Genomic DNA, 19164 nt, shown 5'->3' on the forward strand with positions numbered 1-19164 from the left:
ACAGCCAATCACTTCCAGTCATTTCACCAGGGAGGAAGTACACGGCTCGTGTTGTCTGTAGTTCAACCATGCCTAAACGGTCAATACCGTCGTTCAATCACGTCCGCACTGTGACTTTATGCCAGGAAGGGCTCTCAACAAGAGAAGTGTCTAGGCGTCTCGGAGTGAACCAAAGTGATGTTGTTCGGTCCTGGAGGAGATCCAGAGGGATAGGAACTGTCGATGACATGCCTCGCTCAGGCCACTCAAGGGCTACTACTGCCGTGGATGACCGCTACCTACGGATTATGCCTCGGAGAAACCGTGACAGCAAAACAACCATGTTCAATAATGATTTTCGTGCAGCCACAGGACGTCGTGTTACGACCCAAACTGGGTGCAATGGCCCGCATGATGTGACATCCATGGCGAGGTCCATCTTTGCAAGCACGACACCATGCAGCGCGGTACAGATGGGCCCAACAGCATGCCGAATGGACTGCTCAGGATTGGCATCCAGTCCTCTTCACCGATGAGTGTCGCACATGCCTTCAATTAGACAATCGTCGGAGACGTGTTTGGGGGCAAACCGGTCAGGCTGAACGCCTTAGACTCATTGTACAGCGAGTGGAGCAAAGTGGAGTGGCATGATGTGGAGCCGACGTTAGCAGCTGGTAATCATGGAATGCGACGTAACGGCTGTACGATACGGGAATTGCATCCTCCGACCGATAATGCAACCATATGGGCAGAATATTGGGGAGACATTCGTCTACATGGACGACAATTCTCACCCCCATCGTGCACATCTTGTTAATGTTTTCATCCAGAATAACGACATCACTGGACTAAAGTGGCCAGCTTGATTTCCAGACATGAACCCTATCGAACATGCCTGGAATAGATTGAAACGGGCTGTTTATTGTCGACGTGGCCCACCAACAACTCTCAGGGATCCACGCAGAGCCGGCCGGGTTCTAGGCGCTACAGTCTGGAACCGCGCGACCGCTACGGTCGCAGGTTCGAGTCCTGGCTCAGGCATGGATGTGTGTGATGTCCTTATGTTGGTTGGGGTAAGTAGTTCTAAGTTCTAGGGGACTGATGACCTCAGAAGTTAAGTCCCATAGTTTTCAGATCCATTTGAACCATTTGATCCACGCCGAATCACTGTTGAGGTGTGGGACAATCTGTACCAACAATGTCTTGATGAACTTGTGGATAGTATGCCACGACGAGTACAGGCATGCATCAATCCAAGAGGACGTGCTACTGGGTATTAGAGGTACCGGTGTGCACAGCAATCTGGACCACTTTCTCTGGAGGTCTCCCTGCATTGTGGCACAACAAGCAATGTGTGATTTTCATGAGCAATAAAAAGGACGGAAATGACGTTTATGTTGATCTCTATTCCAATTTTCTGTACAGTAGGTCGCAGCTCTAGGTTTTATATTGTAATTCTTTTTTAGATGTTTGGATTGGCTCTGTAGATTTTCTTCAATGTGGAGAAAATTTTAGCTCGATTGCAATCCTGAGTTACATTGCCCGCAGTCCGACACAATTTAATAAGGTGCCGTATGTTTCTTCAACGAAAGACCTCCGCATTTGAACAGTTAGGCATGTATTATGTCTGTCCCTGTTGATTTTCTGTTCTCATATTTGGGCATTGCTAAATCTATGTAATTTGTTTCTATGAGATCTGCATTTCTGTTTAGCAATTTTCACAGTATTCGTCCGCTACTTAATCGTCAGTTCAAGGACTTTTATAATGTTGTTTCCATCTTTCTCAAGAACATGTCCCTTGACATTCATAGGGAACTGCTTGCTACAATCCTTCCGCTTCACTGTGCGTAGCATAAGGGGCAGTCAAATGAAATTCGAATACCTGCCACAACACACAGTCCGTGCGACAGATGGTTTCCCTGTTGTTACTTTTCGATACTGTCGCCGCTGTGGTAGGGGAATGGCATAGTACCATATCACAGGTGCAAGCAGGTGTTGGCTTACGACCTTGGTTTTTGGTGGAGTGGCTAGCGCGGTCGTCCACCTGTCATAGTATCAGACGGGTAGCGCCTACGTAGTAGACTACCCTTCATACGGCTCCGTAGCTTACGTTGCCCGAGTTCCTCGCCCTCTCTCTACACGGACTCCGGTGATCATGTGAAAACAAGTTCCTCAGGCGGGGAACCACAATCAGACGAAGGCTACACTTCAGCGACTTGTTTGGGGAGCACTGCAGCATCCTCCGTACAGTCCTGATCTTCTACCGTGAAATGTTAACATTTTTGGCGACATGAAGAGAGGCGGTACGTGGACCTCGATTCCAGTTGGACGAGGGGATCCAAGAATGAGTGCGGCTGTGCTTACGTCAGCAGCCGACCGCGTTCTATGATACAGGAAGTGATGGTCTCGTCTTCTAGTGGGATAAACGTCTTAAGGCGTGTGGTGATTATTCTTGAATGAAACCATTCCATGGTCGTGTTAAGGCAGTGTTCGGTTTTCATTTGACTCCTCCTCATAATTAATCATCCCGCCGTATTTAACGTTAATAATTTCGCAGAAAAAAGACTCTGAGAAGAATACAAATGAACACATCTCATTGTAACAGGCTTTTGATGTCCCAGGTTTACAATCCATTGGTCGTGGAAGGACCGAGAATGTTAATGATGTTCAATAAAGAATATGAGATAACAGTCTCTGGACTTGAAGCTTTTTGTCCACCATACACAAAGGGTCAAGAGATTAGAGCGATTAGAGAATAACAAATTACCAGACAAACGAATGGCCAGAATTTTTGTTTATACGTCGTAACGGTTCCAAAACAGTTGCATGCTCATATTACGAGGGTTGCCTAGATAGTAATGAACCGCATTTTTTATCTTCACCAATTCTTTATTGAACACACGAACATAATGGGAATTATACACGTGAAAGAATGGTATTTTATCTACGCATTAAGGAATATTTACACTGCAAAAGTAGCAGCAATTAAAGATGCAATTAAATTTGGAATTGAAAAGGGAACAAAACACTAACTCTGACTCACTGTAAACGAGCTTTGGAGCAGTCAGAGCATTGAAAGTGAAAAGCTGTTAACAGCTGTGTCTACGGTGTGATAGAATTACTAGTGTGAGCCAATAATGACAACAATCCGTACATCTTATGTGGCAAAATCATTACTAAGAGATTCAGCATGCTGAAGTAGTACATTGTCTTGCAAAAGAAAGCTCCATAATTCGATTGTCCCCGTGCTTCAGAGAAAGGGACACAAGGATAATTTGAAAAGCAGTGGCAAATATCGCAGCTGAAAATTGGCTTTTCGTTCGCTTAAATCTGTTGGATTTTACGAACAAAACCATCTGCCAAGGAGACACATAACAACAGCAATTAGAATAAAGTCGGGACATGCTGCTTTCCCAGCACGTCTCTATAGGATTGGAGTGAATGGCTCTCCTATATACAGACAACATGCAGAAGATGTTAGATATCTTGGTAATATCATTTTGGGATGTTCGAAATAAGTCCAACAGTTTTGTGGGAAAACCCAGAAATAACGAAGATACCCGTGAAAACAAATATTAGAACACTGAGTGAGAACAACCTCAAAATCAATGATTATAAGAAATTGAGATAAATATCTAAAACAACAAATTTGTAAATTTACATATGTATAAAATGAATTCTACTTGAAATTTAATTGCAGCCTCTCTACTCACTAAACTAACAAATTACAGTGGCTGCATTGCTTGCTACAAAAGGTCAATAAAATTAATTTAAAAAGAGTTTGGACTATTTCTGTCTCTTTTTGATTGATGTGTTTCATTAATTAGAATGTTTGTGACTGTCGTCCTTGAAAGCATTTTCAATTTCGTTGATGAAACTGTCTCATGATTCCAGTTGCTTTTCTCTGATAGATAAGCTTGGACCGCTTCGCCATTCACTCCTTGAAGAACCAACACCACACAGCGAAAGAAAAAAAAGTAGTGAATACTCAAAATTATTGTTGCTATTTGGAATGCTAAGATCACCTCAATGAAATTATGGATGCGTGGTGATACAATTCGAACAATCAACTGTCACAAGATATGTACAACCACGTGAGTTGTGGATTTGAGAATCTGTTTACGGGGCCTCGCTTTTTGTAAACTAAACATTGAAGCATAGTTATATCTCAAGCTTTATATTTAAGGTCACGCTAAACACGCTTCTGAGATGATGTAGGTTGTGGTTACGTTAGTAGGGATACGTTATTAGTTCGGTACGTCTGCGGGAGATTAGTTGAGACTGGAGGAACCGTATTGGTGCTGGAACGTTACCAGGACCCCCGGAGGTAACGGCGACGCAGAAGACGTAAGACTGTGAGACCAGTTGGCAGTAGTTGCGGACCCAGCACTGAGATTCGCGGGACGGCGCTGGCTCCTTTAAGCTGTCAGCCCCAGGCGCGGCTGTCCGCGATGGCTGTGCTGCCTCAGCCGTGGAGCAGACTGACGGGCCGGGGCCTCGAGCACGGCTTCATTACACCCCACAGCGACCGTCGGAGGAAACTTAAGCAAATCCAGAAAGTCTCTTCTCACAATTCAACTTTATTAAAATGAAACTTATTAAGTTTGTTGAAAATGACACTCGTGTCGACGACTGGAACAGTGGAGGTTAATTCAAATGCACAACAGTGTGAGTGGTACTCTGACGTTCTTATTTAATTAGCACTGCACTGCCGGAAGAAAAAACGGAACACCCTCAAAAAGTCTTTTTATTGACAAGGTTTATTGACAGGTAGTTCGTCACAGCAGGAGTATATGATAAATTCAGAACAAATGAAGCATGTCACAGTAGAGGGTGCCCAAACTGTTGCACCAGTACGCAGTGTAATTCCCTCTGGCATTCAAACGATCATAAACATGTCGAATGACGTCCTGCGATAGATTGCCCCCAAGAATTTTGCGCCTTTTGGTGAAATTTGGCAATGGTTCTTGGAGTTCCTGGAGAACGGGTAAGTTCCCGCTTCATCGTGTCCATTAATATGGTGATATTGCTGGCCAGGGCAGTTGTTGTACACCGCGAAGAGCACCTTCTGTCGCAGTAGCCGTATGGAAACTTTCATTGACCTGCTGAAAAAGCATATCAGCTGCTCCCTGTGGGAGGAAGGGCAGCAGCACGGTGATAACAGACTGTGCAATGTGGTGGGTACTGGTTTCTATACTCTGCTTAAGAACCTAATGTGACCCCAGATTGTAAATGATGGCCCTTCACTCCATGAAGCCTAGGATGACGCCTGTCTGTCGTGGGAGAATACATTCTCGAATCGGTAGTTCGCCAAGCATACACAATACACGTGTAATCCATCACTCTTACATCGAGACAACGTATCCTTGTCACTGAAAACAACAGAGCGCCATTTTTAACAAAACTGGACACAGAACCTATCGATGATAGATCGTCTAAACTCGGCGAGCGTGCTGTCGGAGACAGATTCTTCCGTCGTATTTCGCTGAAGGCACCTGACATACTCTGACTTGCGTCTTTCAGATGACGATGTCCCCTCAGCACAGTAGAAGCTCAGGTCATGGATTCGCCGGACTCAGGATCTGGATGAATGGCTGTAACGGTGTAGAATGATGTAAAGTCTGACGCAAGTTTTGGAAGAGATGCCACTTCTACACTCGTGTTCAGAAAATATAATAACAGAACACGTTGAACGACTTCATATAGGACCTGCATATTTACAGGACATATACATCTGTATGTACTGCAGATATGATTCACATTTGAACCATGTCGGCCCACGGGTTCAAGGTCAACATCGACACCGCGCTCCAACACCACGTACCGCTAAAATGCACCAGTGGGTCTCGTTGTCACTATAAAACGAAGGCAATGAATCATTGTGACTTGAGCAGACTTGCAGTATGCCTCACAGACGTATGCGCGAATGGTACTGTCAAATCAGTGAGTTTGAAAGAGGGTACATTGGTGGCATGAGAAATTGCGATGTTCCTATCCGGGAAACTGCTGCTCGCGTAGGACCAAGCGTTTCGGGAGCGCAACGGGTGTTTCCAGAATGGTTCACAATGGTCGCAGAAGAGGACGGGACAGGTCAGATCTCATCACTCAGACCACTCCTCGAGAAGGTCGACACGTCATCGTAATGGCATTGCAGGACGAATCTGCGTCCTCCTCGGCTCTGGCGCAACAAACAAAAAAAAAAAAAAAATGGTTCAAATGGCTCTGAGCACTATGGGACTTAATATCTGAGGTCATCAGTCCCCTAGACTTCGAACTACTTAAACCTCACTAACCTAAGGACATCACACACATCCATGCCCGAGGCAGGATTCGAACCTACGACCGTAGCAACAGCGCGGTTCCGGACTGAAGCGCCTAGAACCACTCAGCCACAGCGGCCGGCTCTGGTGCAACAGTGTAACGCATCGTACACTGTCAGTGGTAACTGTTACCGCAGTTTATTACGGCAAGGGTTACGTGCGCGTCGTTCACTTTTCCGCCTATCTTTGATGAATGTGCAGAAACATGCTAGACGGCAATGGTGTGTGGAACGACATCACTATAGCCAGGAATGGCATCAGATAGTGTTTTTAGACGAATCCAGATTCGGTTGGTTTCTGCACAACACCTCAAAGGCCATTTTTCAGCAAGACAATGCACAACCTCGTGGTGCTGCAGGAACACTTGCATTACTGGTGTCGCAGAATGTCTGACTTTTGTCCTGGGCCACCAGATCACCAGACTTGACGCCAATCGAAAATGTCTGGGATTTGATGAAACGACGGGTGCACTGCTGTTACCCGACGCCAACTACCATGGATGAACTTTGGAACCAGGTGGATGCAGCATGGATGGCTATTCCACAGGACGCCATTCGCGCCTTATATGCGTCGGTGCCATCACGAGTGGAACACGTTATCAGAGCCCATGGTGGACCATGTGCCTACTAGGTAACAGCACATGCTGAACCGAGGTGGCTGAAGTGCTAATCATTTCTGCAGAACATTCTAGTGTACATGTACTGTGAATGTGAACGTCCAATCTTTAATCGTTTCATTTTTTTTCTGAACATGAGTGCAATTCTAGTAATTTTCTTTGTGGTGGTGTACACAATACGTTTACACAATCACTTATCACACACCTGCACCGCATGCAGATAACAACGGTATTACACTCACGTATCGCACCAAATCAATGAGAATTACATTTAACAAACTCTAAACAGTGCCATGTTACCCCGACGTGCGGTAGGAAAGTACTTCCTTGTGTTTTGCGCCTGTCGGAGCCCTTCAAAATGGTTCAAATGGCTCTGAGCACTATGGGACTTAACATCTGAAGTCATCAGTCCCCTAGAACTTAGAACTACTTAAACCTAACTAACTTAAGGACATCACACACCTCCATGCCCGAGGCAGGATTCGAACATGCGACCGTAGCGATCGCGCGGTTCCAGACTGAAGCACCTAGAACCGCTCGGCCACACAGGCCAGTTCGGAGCCCTTCGTTTTGTTGCCTTTATATGTTTTACCTTCTGTGACCGACCAATTTCCGTCTTCTTACGTGACTGACGTAACGTCACGACACCAGAGATGCTAAGCAACATGCTCTCTGTTCCCCAGTTTATTCACCCTGTCTCTCACGCAGTTAACTGGTGACATGTTGCCCAATATCGCAGAATCAGAGATATCACGCATCTAGTATCCCCTGTTAACATAATAATGATACATTCTCCAGTCGCCACGCGTGGTAGCCACGCGGTCGGGGGCACCTTGTCACAGGTCGCTCGGCTCGCCCCTTCGCAGGTTTGAGTCCTTCCTTGGGCATGGGCGTCTATGTATTGTTCTTAGCGAAAGTTCGTTTAAGTTAGATTAAGCAGTGTGTAAGCCTAGAGGTCGATGACCTCGGCAGTTTGGTCCTATAGGAACTCACCACAAAAAACCATTCTCCAGTCAATGCTTCCACGCACGACACAATAGTAGCCATGCTTCCCGGTGTCGTGGTTTCAGTTGTACCGGGCCAGAGGAATACGTGACTTTCATCCTACGGCAAGCAGATGGATTTTTGGACAACATGGTTGTGAATATGAAGCAGTGGTTAGTATGATTAATCAATTATTCAAAAACAATCGTAATGGCATTTATTATTATTATACCGCCAACGGTTTTCAACGTGATATAGGGGTCATCTTCTGGGTGTTTACACCACTGGTCTACTGCTGGTGCTGTCACTCCTGTCTACAGTTTCCTGCCGTTATGTAGACAGGAGTGACACCACCAGCAGTCGGCCAATGGTGTAAACGCCCAGAAGATGACCCCTACGTCGGGTTGAAACCGGTTGGCGGTGTAATAATAATAAATGCGATTAAGACTGTTTTTGATTTATTGAAGAAGATGGTTCCCAATGGTCCACGATGACACAGAAAGTGCAACAAGTTCACGGATTTCGTCCCTGGACGAATTTCCGTCGGCCACCAACGCTCGCAAAATGAGTCGATCTTGATGTGCGCTTTGTATCACTCGAACGACCAGAACTTGGTCAACAGGTCTGGGAATGGTTCGGGGGCCACTGATGAAAGAAGCGACACACCACCGATACAATGTGCCCAACATGTGCAGCAGTCCGTGCATACGTCCATCCAGCACAATGTGACACCGTTCAAATGGATTGATGTCATTGTAGTCGTCGTGTAAGGGGAATCGTGGAGCGGTATAAAAATGGAAATGTCGTGTGGCTACGGCCTCCCTTCGGGTAGACCGTTCGCCTGGTGCAGGTCTTTCGATTTAACGCCACTTCGGCGACCTGCGTGTCGATGGGGATGAAATGATGATGATTAGGACAACACAACACCCAGTCCCTGAGCGAAGAAAATTTCCGACCCAGCTGGGAATCGAACCCGGGCACTTAGGATTGACAGTCTGTCACGCTGACCACTCAGCTACCGGGGCGGACCGTGGAGCGGTATGGCATGGTTCTACCCTAGGATGAATGTTGGAAACACTCATCACCTCTCAGCTCAGCGCAACGTGCAGAGTCAAAACTGAAGGTGCCCTTAGAGGTCTTCTGAGCGCCATCGCGTTTCAGATTAACATACAAGTTCATCACTAACGTTACAGCCCCCAATATAGACATACTATATCTTGGTGCCATTCAACACAGTCCTTGATGGTGTTGCATTTTTTCCGACAGATTATTACGTGAAATAACGCTGAAGTAAGTAAGAGGACCATCCGTAAGTGATAATCAGACTTATCACAGGCACCTACATGCAGAAGGCCTTTGAAGACATCCTGTGTTCCAACACTGAAATACCTCGAAGACAAAGATCTACTGATAAATATCCACCACTGAGTCAGAAAATATCGTTCTTGTGGAGCAGAGCTGTCTCTTTCTTCACACAAAGTAGTGAGGGCTACCGAGAGTGGAACTTTATTTTTATATTTCCAGCACAGTTTTGTCATAGTCACCACAAGCAACTTCTAATGAAACTGGAATGAGATTTTCACTCTGCAGCGTAGTGTGCGCTGTTATGAAACTCCCTAGCAGATTAGAACTGTGTGCCGGACCGAGACCCGAACTCAGGACCTTTGCCTTTCGCGGGCAAGTGCTCTACCAACTGAGCTACCCGAGCAGGACTCACGCCCCGTCCTCACAGCTCTAATTCTGCAAGTACCTCGTCTCCTACCTTCCAAACTTTACAGAAGAAGAAGAGGTACTGGCAGAAGTAGACCTGTGAGGACGGGGCGTGAGTCGTGCTCGGGTAGCTCAGATGGTAGAGCACTTGCCCGCGAAAGGCAAGGGTCCCGAGTTAGAGTCTCGGTCCAGCACACAGTTTTAATTTGCTAGGAAGTTTCTAATGAAACTGCTTGCCTACGGAGTAGCGTGCTAGTTGCGCCACTGGATTCGTGATTTTCTCTCTGAAAGGTCTTACATTGTAGTCGTCATCTAGTGCAACAAGACTTATCTGCAACTCCCCAAACAAGTATATTAGGCTGTCATTTACCACCCAGTAAAATTAATTGGACTGATAACGTAAGAGTCAGCGTGGAAAGGAATCCATTACGTTCTCAAAAATACCCTAACACCCCTACGTAATGCAGTATTGACCGCTATACGTCATGAGCGTTTGATCTGGGGAGTATTGTGTTGTCAGTAACTGCAAATGGGTTGGTCAGGAGGGATCAGCGACTTAGAACGTGGAGCAGAAATTGGATATCAACAGAGAAAACATCAGGGGTGTGTCAACCCTTCTCAGTGGTGAGGTGGACACGTGAATTAACGACAACAGGTGAACCAAGTCCAGGCAGACATCATGCACTGACATCAAGTAATAACGAACTGGGACAGCTGAGTGTTGTGGATAGTGGTTGTCAGTATCGCATGAGATCAGCGGAACGAATCACTCGTTGAGTCCAAAGTGTCATCTACAGTCCGCTAGCAAAATAACTATGCGTAAGGAGATAAAAAGAATCCGGTACATTGGCAGAGCGGCTTCTCATAAGCCACACTGGACACACTAGGTGGCCTAAGGCGCGACGCCAACGGACAGTGGGTAACTGCAAATGAGTGATTTCCAAAGCTGAATCAGACCGTAACATATAGCAGTCCAACAGAAGAGTTTGGGTGCGACGAATCTAGTAGTTATGAAGCCCCATCTCTTCAGGTTGTCTCTGGATCGTCCAACTCCTGATCGTAATCTGTTTAAAGATTTCCACACCAGCCAGCTCTCGTTGCGTCCAGGTGGTAGTTCTTCAGCTTCTGGCGTCTGCAGGTGAGGCGTCGACTTCTTCCATAACTCCAGCCTTGCCTTCTCTGGTGAAATGGTGAGATTCTCGGATGTTCTCCGGAAGCTATTTCGCGATGACAGCCGTTGCTGTGGTGGATTATGTCCGTGCAGTGGATGGGCACTGTCGTGTTCCACTTTCAATCTCTCCTTGTTGGCAACCACTGTTCTGCGTATCCATCGTGGCGCTATCCCAGCCAGGCAGTAGAGCTTATAGTTGGGGTCTTAAGCAACCTGTGACCAACCTGCAGGTTTCATTGAGAGCAATGTCTACTTGTCCGGCATGAGATGACCTGTACCAGACTGGAGAAGCATATTCAGCAGTAGAAAAGCACAGTGCCATTCCAGAACAGTGAATAGTTTGTGGATGTGATCCTCACTGTGTCCCCGCTAGTTTCCGAATTAAGTTGTTTCTAGCGGAGATTTTCATTTTGGTGTTCTTGCAGTGAGTTTCGAACGTCAGAGTTCTATCGAGAGTGACTCCCAAGTATTTAGATGCGTGATGATGCTGGAGTTGGATGCCTGACCAGGCAATATGTAGCCCACGATTGGCTTCCCTGTTCCTTAAATGAAAGGCACACACATGTTTCTTCGAGGGGTTTGGTCTGAGTTGGTTCTGACTAGTAGTTTGAGAACGTTACCTACCACCATTTGTATATCCAGAGTGAAGTAGAGAGCAGGTGGCGTTAGGGTGTGGGGGTGTGGGGGTGTCTGTTGTCATTATGGTGTGGTTCCCTTTTTGCGCTTAAGAAAACATTAAATGAGATAGGATATAAACATGTTTCACAGCATTTTGTAGTAGTGAAAATGTTCCGAGACGATGACTGAATCAGCATGACAGTGCAACGTGTCATGAGGCTGTACCTGTGAGGCAGTTGTCTGTGAACAATAACGTTCCTGAATCGGGTTGCCCTGCCCATATTCCCGACCCGAAGCCTATGTTACAACTTTGAGAAAGTGAGGTGTCTAGATACTTGCGATCGGACAGTGTAAACGTAAAACATTAAGAAGGAAAACTGCTGGGTGAAAGGAGAGATGACATTTATCTGCCTTTGCTATCTTTGGAATCCTTTAGAAGAGAGAGCCTGATTTATTGTCTCCAGTATTACAGCTTTCGCGCAGTAACTGAAGTATTCATTCCCACCGCCAATTCCTCTATTATTAGAAATATTCAAAGAAATCTTGTCACTATCTTTTGCCCTGATTTTTCGGTCCAACTGTGATTGTAACGCTTCATCATCCAACCGCAGACTATTTCCTCTTGTCGTTAGCAGACTCGTTCTCTCGTAGAGGCCCTCACAAGATGCTTTTTCCACATATCCATTCTTTCCTTTGTATTTAAGAGTGGAATTGTTTTTCCATTATTGTTTGCGCTTTTTTATGCTTTTCTGTATGCCGAATCTTTGCTCCCGATCATCAGTTCCAATTCCCTGCAGCCATTTCGATTTACATTTTCCGCAGTTCCTATTGATTTCATTCGTACGTGATTTATATTGCTGTATTCCTACATTTTCCTGAACGTTTTTGTTTATCCTTCTCTTGTCTAACAATGCAAGTGTTTCTTCTTTTATCCAAGATTTTGTCCCATTACCTTCCTTGAATCTATATTTGTCTGTCCTATTTCCGTCATTGCCCTTTCTACTGCTGTTCTCTTTAACTCAACTACCTACGTGTTATGATGTACGTCAGGAGCACAGCGTAATATGGATAAATATCGTGGACCGGAAATTGAATCAATGAGTGAGTTGCGATGTTACAAAAGCGTGCTGAAATTAAGTGGGCTTATGAGCTAATAACTGAGGAGGCAAGAACAGGGCAGGAAACTAAAGTGTGGGAAACGAAAATGAAATGAGACCGGACGATGGGACATGTCTTAAAACACCAGGGAATAACTTTCATGGTATAAGATAGAACTGTAGAGGTCGAAAATTGTAGAGGAAGACAGATGCAATATATCCAACAAGTTATTGAGAATATGGGGTATAAGTGTGCGAAGAGGATGACATAGGGCAGAAGTCGTGACGAACCGCATCAAATCTCAAGACAACGACACAAAATTTAAAAAAATGATGCTTACCTAATAAGTTCTTCCCAAGCACAAGAAACAAAAGGAAATGAACAGAGGAGAAGTGATATAAGCAGGCTACTCCACATTCCATAAGCTGGTTTGCAGAACACGAATCAACAAAAATGTGTAAATATGATGAGCAGTAGTTTATAATGGGAGTACCGAGAGATTTTTAATAGAAAAATTGATCTGAGGTCGATGTTTATAACACAAATATCGTTGAGAGTGTACCGTGACACCCAAGACTATAGCTACTTAGGAATCACAAATTTGGCTTCTTGGCAGTTTGTAGTTGATGGAGAATGTGGCATGGTGTTTTTACGTTCATGGTTTAATGTAATGCGTAATGTTTTCTGTTTAGTTCAGTTGAACCTATTTCTACGTCATATGTACATTTATGTAAAGGGCGATCAAAAGGTTTGCGTTTCATGGCGTTGCTGCAGGGTAATGCAAAGGAGGGCGACTCCGATGCGTGTATGCCATGTTGGCGTTGTAGGCAAGGGATTAGTGTGACATTGGTACCTTTCCGACTTGCGCTTGGTAAATGTGGAAACATGAGCAATGGCGACGTTATTACCAAATGGACCAATGTGTTGTTATTTTCTTCTTGGTCGCCGAAGGACGAACACCGGTAGACATCCATCGTATAGTGAAGGATATGCCTGGCGCAGCATGTCTGTCGAAATCCACAGTTGTGGAATGGTGCACTATTTTCCGGGCTGGTCCCGGCTATGCACATGCCGCCGGTCGACCTGTTGTAACACAGAAGTTACGCCAACAGAAGTGGATGATACTCAAGCACCCTCCTGATTTTTCCCCACTCTATTATGATGTCTTCGGTCCCTCAAAACAGGCCTCGACGGTCGACGAATCCCATAGGTTCAAAAATGTGCAGCAGGCAGTTATTGACTTTTCACGCTACATGTGACAGTGTTTACCAGATGGGTAACTTCTGCATGTTGCGTCGGTGGGATGGCTGCCTCAAAGCTTACGACTGGTTTGCTGATTGGAGCTTACAATTTTCTAACAGAAACTTTTTGATCGTCCTTTATAGTACTGGGTGTTACATTCAGTGTAGATACATATTTTCGTAGCAGTAGCACACTCAATACAGAGGTCAATGTTCACGACTGTGAATTTATGTTTTCTGAATTTACTGAACGCGATAAGCGGTGCCGTTTATCCAGAAACTTATTTTTCATTTCTCTATCTCTGCTAACACTGTTGTGTTATCCTGACCGATGTTCTACGTTTCCTGTTTACGGTAAAATTAGAAAAATGATGACTCAGACAGAGTCCAAAAAACATCGACCTCCGTGCACAGCACCAATAAACGTAACAGGAACATCGGAAATATGGTACCGCTATAGAATGTATCCTGCTTCAAGATTTGCGAATCCACTTGCCACCAACGCTTAGCTTACATATGAAAGCCAATTAGGGTCCGTTATTAAGTTATTGTGTGTAAGCAGAACTCTATTTTCCACACTCTGAAAGAAGAAGGCTAGGTGAAGCATTGTGTGTCCCAATGTGAACCAACAACATTTGTTTAGGTACACATGCCAGTATTGCAAAAAGAAGATAAAGTGATATGGTAAGTATCTGAGGATATCTGAACGGGTAATTCAATGCATAGAAGTCGTGGGGGAACGGATTGCAACTACAACCTATGGAGTACAAGAAACGGTTACGGGAGAATATGGGCTTGGTACAGGGTTGAGAGGGGTGAAAGAATAGTCGAGTTCTGTAATAAATTTGAACTAGTAATCACAAGAAAATGATGTAGCCTTGTAAAAGTCTTGGAGGTAAGATTCGTTAATGACGTTGGTACGCTCGGTGAAAACAAAGAATTACACGATCTGATAAATGAAGTGGAGAGCGACGGGAATACTGATATGGAATTAGCGTAAATCGAAGATAGGCGGAAATAATGAGAAGCAGCAGAAATGAGAACAGCGAAAAATTTAACATCAGAATCTATGATTAGGAAATAGATGAAGTTAGGAAATTCTCCTACATTGGTAGAAAAATAACTCATGAAGGGCGGTGTAAGGAAGACATAAAAACAATCATTTGCAAAAAGACCAATCCTGACCAAGCGAAATGTAATAATATCAGTCCTAGGACTTAATTTAAGTGTTTTCGGAGAATGTATGTTCGGAGATGTGCATTGTATGGTAGTGAAACATGGACTGTGGGAATAACTGAACAGAAGAAAATTGAAGTATTTGCGATGTTACGCTAAAGATGAATGTTGAACATTAAGCTAACTGATAAGCTAAGGAATGAGGAGGTTCTCTGCTGGATCGGCGAGTAAAAAAATATACATGGAAAACTCTGACAAGTAGAAGAGACAGGATGACATGACATATGTTAAGACATCAGGGAACGATTCCCATGACACTAGAGAGAACTGTAGAGGATGAAACCTGTAGATTGAGATAGAGATTCGAATATTCCCAGCAAGTAACTGAGGACGTGTTGTAACTGATACTTTGAGTTGCTACTTTGAAAACATGTTCAAATTTGTGTGAAATCTTATGGGACTTAACTGCTAAGTTCATCAGTCACTAAGCTTACACATTACTTAACCTAAATTATCCTAATGACAAACACACACAGTCATGCCCGAGGGAGGACTCGAACCTCCGCCGGGACCAGCCGCACAGTCCATGACTGCAGCGCCTTGGACCACTCGGTTAATCCCGCGCGGCTGCTACTTTGAGATGGAAAGCTAGGCGCAGGAGAGAAATTCGCGGCGGACGGCAACAAACCAGTTAGAATACCTATTATTCAGTAAAAGAAAACGGGCAAAACTTACCTAACATCGTTACTGTGATAACTGTAAATTTTTCTAAAATATACATAATACTGAGCTATCGGCTGGATTCGATATCACTACAATATTCTACATTAGCTATAAAGAATGACTGGTAGTCGAAAGATGTAAGTAACACAGCTGAATATTACACACACAACTGCCTATAGATTCATAGGGAATACAGAACTTAAACAAATTCATCACATCACAAGGAGATTCTTCACATTATGTAATCTATAAGATATCTAATAGTTATCTGCTTTTGCAACTTTACGTCGTAATTATTTCTTCCGCGATCTATGTTGTATACAACACATCAATTATTAAGTCTCTGAACCATTACACAGGATAACTGTGTGACTAAAGGTACAGATAATATTCAGACTACAATTTCAACAGCCTCGGAAAATGAAGAAACCTCGAATAAAGTTGTGCACGTAATTAAAGCAATCTGAAACGTTATGTACATTCTTGAGGCTGAGTAGAAACAAATAGAAGCGACTTCACTTTCTGTTTACATTACCTTACACTCTGTTTGCCGAGAAGATGTCAGAGCTAACCTGCTTAATGAAATACAAACAAATCGGTGAAATTGAATTTCGTCAAATAGTTTCCTTTTGGTAACAGACATATACTTGCTAAATAGCACAAGAAAACTTTTATTTCGTTTAGTGTACGCTAATAATTCCCGCACTTTTAAAAATGCTTGCGTATCACATACTTTCCAGGACGCTGTGTTATGAAGACGCCTGATGTTGCATTGTGAACGTTCTTCCATTCTCTAAATATTTCTGTTTCTTTCCGTGTGTGTGTGTGCGTGTGTGTGTGTGTGCGTGTTTTGAAACAGGTCTGTTTTGAGTTGGTTATTTGCATATCTTGAATTGGTACATACTTTGGCTGTCTCAAACAGTAAGCGATAATGTTGATCGCTTATTATTCGCGCGCAGTCTTTGCTCACAGTAGTTACTTTGCTGGAAGATGTGTTTGTTTTGTCATCGCTGCTTGGCAGTGAGGAGCGCGAGAGTTCTGTCGTCTGAGTAGCAGTGAGACAGACGCTAAGCACGTGATTCATGGCAATGTAGATGTAAAATTAAGTGCACTGCAGTCACGGGTAGTTAGAGTCAATGAGTTATCCATATCAGAGAAGCTTAGATTTTTCATGTAAATGTTGTGTCCTGCGGTCGGTTGGAAAGAAATAACGATGAAGTTTGAAATCACTTTATTATAACTAAAACGCCTTCTTGGTGTGCACTAATTTCCAAACGCAAGACCAACAAGAAGCACAATAATTCTTGTGGTGGAAAAAGCCAGATAACAGTACAAGACAATGAAAGAAATTTAATAGCCAAAATACTACTCTACACTATTACAAAGATTCAACTTTCTACGGAAAGATACGGCGAGTGTCTACAAGGTTAGAGCCGGTATAGGTACAGGCTGGAGTTGTCCCAGCTTTAGGTACACACAGTCGGCCTGACTCTGCTGGCGTGCTTATTACGCCTAACCGGCGGAGTGGTACACGTAGTCACATTAGTTCAAATTGGTGGATCTCCGTCACAAGGCTTTTCACGAAGTAGTGCCGTGTTTAAGCGGAAAGTCTATTGATGTTTACATCCACTGGTAATGTTTTGATCTGAGCTCTTGAAGGGAAGTCGGCAACCCACCTTGCTTGTCTGTTGTGCGGCCCCTCTAACTGATAAGGGGCCGCTACGATAGTAATTTTCACTGTAATGTACTTTTCATGTTTATTAATTATTTGCCCAACATTTGTGTGCATAAGAGTTCGGTACCAATGTTGCCTTTTGCCAGTGTTAGTGACTGCTGTAACATGAATTGCTTACAAGAAGTAATATATCACATAATTGAAAAACAATTTGTTACAGGATTATTTCTCCTAACAGTTTTGTCCACATCGTCGATTCAAGTCACTTTTATTTAAAGGTGTGTATCACTCAATGATGTGTATAAAATAGTTTACTTGTTGTCTGGAGCATTGGACTAGGCTCACAGCTACAGTAGTTAGAAATTTGCAGCTGACACAGAGATAGCAGCAAGCACTGCGTTTCCAAGCAGTTACATTACGATGTAAGATATTTTCATTTCGGGATCATTTGTTATCAAAAATCATCAACGCATACGGACCAAAAGAACAGCATTATTAGGCAGATCATTAACGCACAGGGATCATTTTGTTTAATTAGAGAGTAAAGTTCAGGATGAAATTCGTTTGCACATTTTTTAGAACGATTAATACAGGGCTAAATTCATGTTGTATTCTCGCAGGCAGATATATTTGGTTTCTCTCGCAGTCAGAAATGCACAGTCGTCCAAACCTAAACAACAGCAACGAAATGTCAACTCAAATGTAAAGAGATGCAAAAATGAAATGTTTCTACGAAATTTTTCTGTGTGTGTGTGTGTGTGTGTGTGTGTGTGTGTGTGTGTGTGTGCGCATACGAAAATACCCATTATCTGGATAATGGCAATGAGCACAATTTCTAGCAGAATCTTAGGTGGTTGAAACTGTAGTTTTTTGGACCACAGTCTTTAATGCCTCATTAATACGCTGACCGTTCGTGTTAGTATTAATAGAGTCCGAAAAATCTGCCACAAAATAGCAGCATTCTAGCGCCAAATGGTTCATCTTCATTCTCTGCAGATGCAATTTCTACAAATTTATCCCTGTTGTCTGGTGCACTGCACTAAGCTCTCAGCAGCTGTAGTTACAAAATTTGCAGCTGGCTGCGTAGGAAGATAGGGTCTAGGTTGGACGGAGAAGAGTTCGAAGTTTTCCTTTTTAGACAGCAGTAACTTACTACAAGCATTCCAAACACACAAAGTCCAGAAATAATGTTACTCCATGAAGAAAAGGAGGACATTGTTGTCTTTGTTGCACTTGGAGATATCTCCACATTTTTCGTTATAGACATAGTTACTTACCACCTTACAGTGGGTGGTGGAGTGGACTTCGTATACCACTTCGTCTTTGTCCCTTATTCTTGGTGTCACGAATGGTACTCGTGGACAATGAATTTTGGTGAACATTCAGGTAAATAATAATGTCGTGTGACGACGGCCTCCCGTCGGGTATACCGTTCGCCTTGTGCAAGTCTTTCGATTTGGCGCCACTTCGGCGACTTGCGCGTCGATGGGGATGAAATGATAACGATTAGGACCACACAACACCCAGTCCCTGAGCAGAGAAAATCTCCGACCCAGCCGGGAATCGAACCCGGGCCCTTAGGACTGACAATCTGTCGCGCTGACCACTCAGCTACCGGGGGCGGACAACATGCAGGTGAGCTCGAATCTCTCTGATTAGGCTGAGTTCACGCAATATGTGTTCTATGACTGGCCTTTCATTTTTTTTTCTGAAAGCTGGTTGGTATTTTTCAGGATTCCAACAAACCATATTACTCCCCACCCTTCTAGATACAAAACGCTATTTTTCAACACAATCTTCATTCAAAGCGACGGCCTTACTCCACCTTACTGGGAGGGACTGTATGCCTGCAT

The sequence above is a fragment of the Schistocerca americana genome, chromosome 8 (genome assembly GCF_021461395.2).
Source record: "Schistocerca americana isolate TAMUIC-IGC-003095 chromosome 8, iqSchAmer2.1, whole genome shotgun sequence".
Classification (NCBI taxonomy): Eukaryota; Metazoa; Arthropoda; class Insecta; order Orthoptera; family Acrididae; genus Schistocerca; species Schistocerca americana.